Raw genomic sequence first — 8,232 nt, 5'->3', positions numbered from 1 at the left:
ATTTCTGGTTTATGTAAGCAATAAAAGTAAATCAATGAGTTGAGAATATTGGTCAAGGAGTTCATGTCAAATACATTAATTGAATAAAAAAAGATGAACATAAGAAAACCCTAGTAGAATAGCTGCTCTCCTCCAAAGCTCCAAGAATAATACGTCCATCATATAACTATATTTCCAGAGAATCATAAACGATAAAACTAATATATTGGATCAAAGAACCATATTATGTGAAATCAAATTAATCCATAACCAATAATAAGATTAAGCATTCATGTTAAAGGAGTTCATAACAAAAAGGAAGAGAAAACCTATCATGTTTCTAAACCCTAGAACAAAAGTAAAAGTAAAGATATGATTCTCCCTGTACGACTGATTATAGATTTGTAAGGCTCTACTCTATTTATATGTCCTGCTGCCCAGGTCAAAGACCAAATAAATTCGGCCATCACACATCCAACTGCCAAGCCCAAATGAACAACTTCAACAGGCCTTAAACCAAGCTCATGAGCCCACTAACATGCTAAGCCTGTCAGTCTTGTGGAACTGACAAACCAACTTAGCCTGAGCATACTTCCAATCCATAATTCTCCTTCCCTGCACACCAAACTCATGCACACCCATTCATTTAATACCAACACAAGTTAGTGCACCAACGATAAGGCCTTCCCTGCTCAGCTCACAACAGTTAACATCATTTCACTCGCATGAGATACCCATTAGGCACATTTATTCTCCATCTCAGGTCTTCTTTGTTGTCTTGCAACACCAACAACACCATATTCGAACCAATCTCAGCTGCCACAAATAAATCCAGCTTCATTCCTCTGCAATTTTTCACTTCTCGAGTCATTCTCCATTTCCTCCAGCTCCATCAACTCTGAAGTAGCATCACAATCACCAGCTCCATTATCTCAGCTCACAGCCATTAGCAGCAATCCCATTTTACCAAGTTCTTCATCTGAATCATTCGTTATAGCTGCACCTTATAATCTGCAACTGCAACCTAAACATCGCACAGAAACCGCAACAATAACTTCTCTTGTTCAAATCTCAGATACATCGGCATCGACTGCACAGCACTTGTTCTCATTGCAGCCGTATAACCAAAACCAATAGCTACCTCCATAATCACTGCCAAATTCTCCAGATTAGCTTCAGTCCACCACTGCACAGCTGCGCCACTTGTTTCTCTGCCTAGCCATTGCATCACTGCTTCAAGCTCACCCTAATTGCAGTTCAAGTCCATCACAATTCCCATTGCATTAGAACACCAGTTGCACATCTTAGCTCCATTTCAGTTCATGCCACACTGCAAGCATCCCTGGCCTACCTGCAATATTTGCTCATCACCAATCGATCGAAACAGCACTATATCCACTTGCAACTGCAATCTCAGCTCAACACTGTGTAGCTTCAGACTCCACACTGCATCTGTTTCTTCTTAACCTTCTTCTCCTCTTCATGGCAACGTACCACTAATCCCCCTTGCTCACAGCTACAACCCCTTTCTTGTTCTCTTGCCATCTGAGCAGCACCTCCATTGTAGCTCAAAGACCTGTCCTAACATACATCTATTCAACCCATTAGCTTCATTGCTTGATAACTCCACCAGAACCGGACCTGCAATTTCAACAGAACTGCGCTACAACTGTTCACAGCCATCAGCATTTCTGCATACTCAATTGGCCACAGCACCATTGTCCTCTTCATTCACCTGCAACTTCGGCTCCATTTTCTTCATTACACCTCAATATGACCAAATCCACCAGCACAAGCACAACATACTGTTATCTCAATACCCTTGCAACTTTGATAATAGCAGCAGCTTCAAATCAAACCCAAACATGCTACAGCTTCTTCCCTGCAAATTCGAGCTCATACTGCAAAACCCATCTTCTAATTTCATAAACCCTCAAACATTTCTTCCATGGATCTGTTCTTCACCATCTGTTTCACTAACCCCAAGCACAAACCACCTGTAACGACATCAAACCACAACTGTGTGTTTCTCGGCTTCAATTCTTCTTTTCTTCTCTCTGAATTCGAGATTTGACCATTACCCATCTGTTATTCATCCACAATTCTCCATTTAAACTCTGAATCAGCTTCCAAATCTTCCCATGAAACCCTAGATATAAACATCTCTGACTTATTGATCTAACCACCATAATCATCTCCTCCATTTCATTCTCGAGTTGATTCAGCAACTGAGATGTTGCTTCGCCTCTTTTCTCTCTCGATTCTCAGACAAAAATAACCTGCAGCCATTTCTTCACACATCTCTTGGTTTCGGGTGAGTTGTAATGAGAAGAGAATTCTCGACGTGTAGTGAACTGGGATGGCTATTTGCACCCATTGATGGATATGGACCACCCAGTAGTAGCCCCTTAATCTGTGACTGGCTCCGGATAACACCGGCCTGTGAAACGATGATTCTACCTTCCTTGCTCCAAATGAACGCTCTTTTCTTCTCTTGAATTCTTCCACCAACAACCGTTTCTTACTTCTCAAATTCACTTCTTCTCTTCATTTTCTTTTCATCACTAAAGTTGTCATGCTTTTCAGACAATGAATTTGCATCACTAAAGCCGACATGCTTTTCAGATAGAGATGAAGAAATAAAAGCAAATAATGAGAAATAATCTGCCTTGCCCTTTTAATCGACGTTTCTTCTCCTTTTGTTCCAAATTACTCTAAAGTACCTAAACACTCAAAAGCAAACATAAGATACATAATTTACAAGAAAACTTAGCAAAGAAAACATAAACAATAGATAAATATTAAGGTGTTTTAGACACCAATCACCATGCCTCTCCCATTATTTTTCCTTATTTTGTTATTTTCTTGAACTCATGAAAACTCCTTCATTCTAGCAACTTTCCTTGTTTGAGAAAAAACTCACGGTTTCTCCATATTTTCATGGTTTCATGAGAAATAATAATATAAAATAGGTAAAGGTGTTGCGGGACCGAGCAACCTAGCCAGACGGCCATGCCCAAACCGTGGCCGGTCCCACACCTTGCAATCCCTATTCTTCTATAATTATTATTTCCCTAATCTCATGGAACTCCTCCGTTTCAACAAAACTCATGGTTTCTCCATCGTTTCACGTTTTCATGAAAAATAATATTATAAAATAGGGAAAGGTATCGTGGGACCAGGCAACTTGGGGCCGGCCATTCCCTAGCCGTGGCCAGTCCCACACCTTGCAATCCCTATTCTTTCGTAAATATTATTTCCCTCATCTCATGAAACTCCTCAATTTGTGCAAAATTCATGGTTTCTTCATATTTTCTCAAATATTGCTCAAATCATGAAAAGCTAAAAGCCAACATGGTCACACGACCGGTTAGCCTCTCACGGATATTTTAAATGTTAAAATACTCTTATTTTAATACTTACAAAATGTTGATCAATTGAGCATACATGCTCATTCCAGCAAAAATCAAGAATTTCAGTCAAGATCAAACTCTTCTGAAAATCCAACATGTTGCTCAAATGCACACCACAAAATACGGAAACTCTCAGAATTGAGACATGGTCATTGTGGTGACACGGGCATACTCCCTTAACCGACCAAAGGCGGCTCTAAGGCTTGCAACAAGCCGGTCCCACACACTTTCACAATTTTGACCTAATTTGCTCAATTGCTCATACTGGGCCCAAACTCTTTTCAACAAACCTGGAGTTTGCTCAAACGACCACTAGCTGGTCCAACGACCACCAAGGGCCGGTCTCATGCCCTCTTGGTCGGTCCCTCACTCTTCCATAATTAGGTTTTGTCACCTAATGTTCAATCGAGCACTATTTCAATAAATGATGAAACCGACATTTAATCATCATTATCTCACCAACCGGCCAACCAATGACCATGGTGCACGCTCACTCGAGCACACGGGTGCCACATGGACGTCCATCATCCCATGTGGTCGTCCCTTCGTCACTCACGACCAATTTTCAGCAATTCGTCAAGTGATGAACAATTGAAATTAGGGTTTTCGAATAGACGCTCCATGAATCACCATTCTGAGCAAAATTCAAACACTAGTAAATTTATGTTGATTCAGCAATCAACATCTGGATTAATTATAAAATATTCGGTAATCTACTAATATTTAATAGTTTATTGGGTCACTTACCAATAAATAACTCGTCGAATTGAGCAATACTTGCTCAGTTGCTCAAATATTGATCCAGCTATCAATATTCAGTAATTTATCAGTAATTCGTCGAACTGAGCAATACTTGCTCAGTTGCTCAAATATTGATCCGACTATCAATATTATCGGTAATCCATCATCAAATTCAGCATTTTTGCCAACACGTGCAATATCAGCATCATTCAAAGAACTACGCATGTTCTATCCATGAATCACTTAGTACTCGTCACTCGTGCTCAATTCAACAAAATCTAGACTCACTGTCCAATCAGTCAACAACTGACTAATTAATACACGTATGTCATGCAGACTGCACGATTCGTGAGACATCAATCACGTTATATGGGGGGATGTTACTTAAGGTTTTGGTCTGGAGGCCTATGACACGTGGATACATCCACGACGATAAGTGTGAGTAAGTCGTGCAAACGGTTGAAGGAGTTAGCAAAGTAGTGGGTGAATGATCAACCATGTCTCTGCACGACCTGGAACTGGTTTCACCACGGTCTCCCACTTTCCCACTCTTTCACTCAAGAAACCGTCACACTTACATGGATCAATGTGTTTACTATTCTGACAGTATAAATAAGTCTCTGAATCCATTATTGAGGACAACGAATGATTACCATCATCAGCAATTGTCGACATAGAATTTCTCGAGTAATTACTTTTAGGAATTCATCAATCTACCAGAACTTATTCGAACTCAATAGTTCATCATTATTAAAGAAACCTTCAACACATACACAATCCTTGATCATCATTGATCGCACACAATTCTTAGCTACCCTCCTACAGATCAACCCATTTCCCTCTTTGCGACCGAATTGATTCTGGAACGGCCATTGACTTGGTTTAGGACGGAGTCCTACAGATTGATCTCTCGAATCTAAGCACTCCCTTTGCAGCGCATCTGTGTGAGGTTGAAAAGTTTGATCGGTTGAGGATTCTCGACAACACGCTCGTCTCTTCAATTCCCTGAAAAACCAGCGACTCGTCCGTTGTAAGGTTCTTCTCCCATGCCTCCGTTTTTTTTGTTGGAAGTATTATCTCCGTTGGGATGACTGCTTCAGCTCCGTAGGTTAGCAATAATGGAGTTTCTCCCGTGCCCGCCCTTCTTGTAGTTCGGTAGGCCCATAGGACATTGTGCAGTTGTTCGCACCATCTTTTCTTGTATGCTCCTAGCTTTTTCTTCAAGTTCATCGCTATTTTTTTGTTAGTCGCCTCTGCTTGTCCATTGCTCTTAGGGTATATAAGAGTGGACTTGTTATTCTGAATGTTGAAAGTATCGAACAACATATGTATGTTCTTTCCTTGCAACTGCTTGACATTGTCAGAGACTATGGCGGCTGGTATTCCAAACCTGCATATGATTTTCTCAAACAAGAAATTAAAAACATATGTGTCCTTAATTCTCGCCAAAGCCTTTGCTTCCTCCACTTGGTGAAGTAATCCGTAGCCACAATAAGGTATTTTTTCTTCGAGGTTCCTTCTATTAAGAGTCCAACAATATCAACCCCTCACTTGACAAATGGCCAAGGGATGATGACTGAGTTAAGCTCCATTGCTGGTGCTTTAATCTTCCTGGAAAAGCGTTGGCATCTCTTACAGCGCTTAGCCACGTTCTTTGAATCTTCGTCCATGCTTAGCCAGTAGTATCCTTGCATTTTGGCTTTGACAATGCCAAAATGGAGTATATCATAATTGTCGGCATCTCCGCTGTGTATATCATGGAGTATTCTTCTGCCTTCGATTCGTGAGAGGCACCGCATCATAGGTCCAAGAAATGACCTTCTGTACATTATTCCATCACGCAGGCTGTACATTGCTTCTTTTGATTCAAGTTTCCGAGCCTCCTTGACATCTGCTGGTAAGGTACCTTTGTCAAGGTATTGGTGAATTAGAATCCTCCAATCATCCTCTGCTTCGTCTTCGTTGTCTTCTGTAGATGGTGGATTTTCGACAAGGGTAAAATCGTAAAACCATAATCATACATACTCCGGATCCGGCAATCGGATGGGTATTGAGATGTCTCTCATTAAAGCATGAAATCTCATGCCATAAATCTCTGACTGAGAAGGCTGTCTCTCAGAGTATATGTAGATGTGTAGTCTCCTAGCTGAGGCCACGACACATCTCATGAATACTGAGCAATTTCAGTAATTATTTCTAAGTAGAATCGAAATATTGGACGGCTCCTAGACAGCATGTCTGCTAGTATAGAGCAACAACGTCTTCAGGATGCAACCAGGTTTTCGCTGACTATATAGGAGAAATATGACACTCCAGCAAGTTCATATTTCTCAACTCTCAGATAATTAATTCTCCTAGATAGGAAGCCCTGCTAGTATAGAGCCATCAATTGATTATCTCTAATCGTAGCTGAATATTCAACTATATTCTATGATTCTTTGAATGTTTCTTTACTTCAATTTATGATTTTCCCAGCAGAATTCTATGAGTTAGTAATAAATATTCAACGTGCGGGAATCTGAGCATCGAGTAAGCCCTGATTAAAATGGTGCAAGTGAACTTAGCAATAATGCACAGACCAGCATCTGAATGCACGAACGAGCATTCCAAAACACGAAGGATCGAGGAACCTATGCAAAATGGAAGGAAAATAATAATAATAAAATATTAACAAAGGCGCCAGGGGAATGGGTTCACGAGCCGGCTAGTCACGCGACCAGTCAGCACCCAATTTCATATTTTATTATTTTTCCTTGATCTCATGAAAATTCTCTCATTTGAGAAAATCTCCTTCGTTTCAAGGAAACTCTCAGTCCCATGGTGTTTCCACACGTCAAGGAAATAATAAAATTAGGAAAAGGTGTCGTGGGAACAAGCCCACTAGCCGGCCGACCATGCCCTAGCCGTGGCCGGTCCCACACCTCACGGTTCCTTATTATTTTATTATTTCCCTCATCCCATGAAAATTCCCTGATTTCATGAATTTTCCCTAAACCCATGAAAAATATTATAAAATTAGAGAAACCGTGGGACCGGGCTCTAGCTGTCCGTTCATGCCCTAGACGGTCCCACATGCCCCTTATTTTATTATTATTACTTGTTTTGTTTCCCTCATTCCATGAAAACTCTCTGATTTCAACAAAATACCTTGGTTTCAACAAACCTCTTTGATTTTATGAAAATTCTCTAAAATCATGAAAATTACATAAAATTGGGAATAGTGCCCTGGGACCGTGCCCCTTGGCCGCTCGGACATGCCTTGGCCATTGCCGGTCCCACACTCCATCATTCCCTATTTTATTTCTCTCATCCCATGGAAGTTCCCTAATTTCATAAAACTCTCAAGTTTCATGGAATTTCCCTCAATTCGGAGAAAATACATAAAATTACATAAAACTGGGAAAATATTGTGCTCGCTTTCTAGCCGGCCGGCCATGCCCTAGCCCTGGCCGGTCCCACACCTTGCAATTTCCTGTTTTATTTATTATTTTTCATCATCTCATGTATTTTTCCTAGTTTCAACAAAATCCTGGATTCTGCATATTTTCTCAAAATGTTGCTCAAACGCGCACCGGAAAATATCAAAACTTTCAGGACTGAGACACGAACACCACGGTGACACGGGTGCATCCCCTTGACCGACCAAGTGTGGCCTTGAGGATTGCAAACGGCTGGTCCTACATGTTTTAACTATTTTAACGTAATTTGCCCAATTGCTCATATTAGGTTCAAACTCTTTTCAAACAATTAAGGGTTCGCTCAAACGACCATCAATTGGTCACATGACCACCAAGTTCCGGTATCATGACCTCTTGGTCGGTCCCTCATCTTTTCATGGCTAGGTTTTATTATTTGTCGCTCACACCAGCATTATTTTAATAAATGATTAAACGAGCATTTAATCATTCTCTCACCAACTGGTCCTCAAGAGACTTTGGTATTTTGCTCATTCGAGCATCTGGGCATTACATGGTGGACTCATCATCCCATGTAGTCGGTCCCTTCTTCACTCTGTGGTTGATTTTCAATAAATCATCATTTTATTAAAATTAGGGTTTTGAATCCAAAGCTCTGCAAAAACATGATTCTGAGCAGATTC

This window comes from Papaver somniferum, unplaced genomic scaffold, assembly GCF_003573695.1.
Source record: "Papaver somniferum cultivar HN1 unplaced genomic scaffold, ASM357369v1 unplaced-scaffold_119, whole genome shotgun sequence".
Taxonomy (NCBI): Eukaryota; Viridiplantae; Streptophyta; class Magnoliopsida; order Ranunculales; family Papaveraceae; genus Papaver; species Papaver somniferum.
This window is presented reverse-complemented; position numbering follows the sequence as displayed.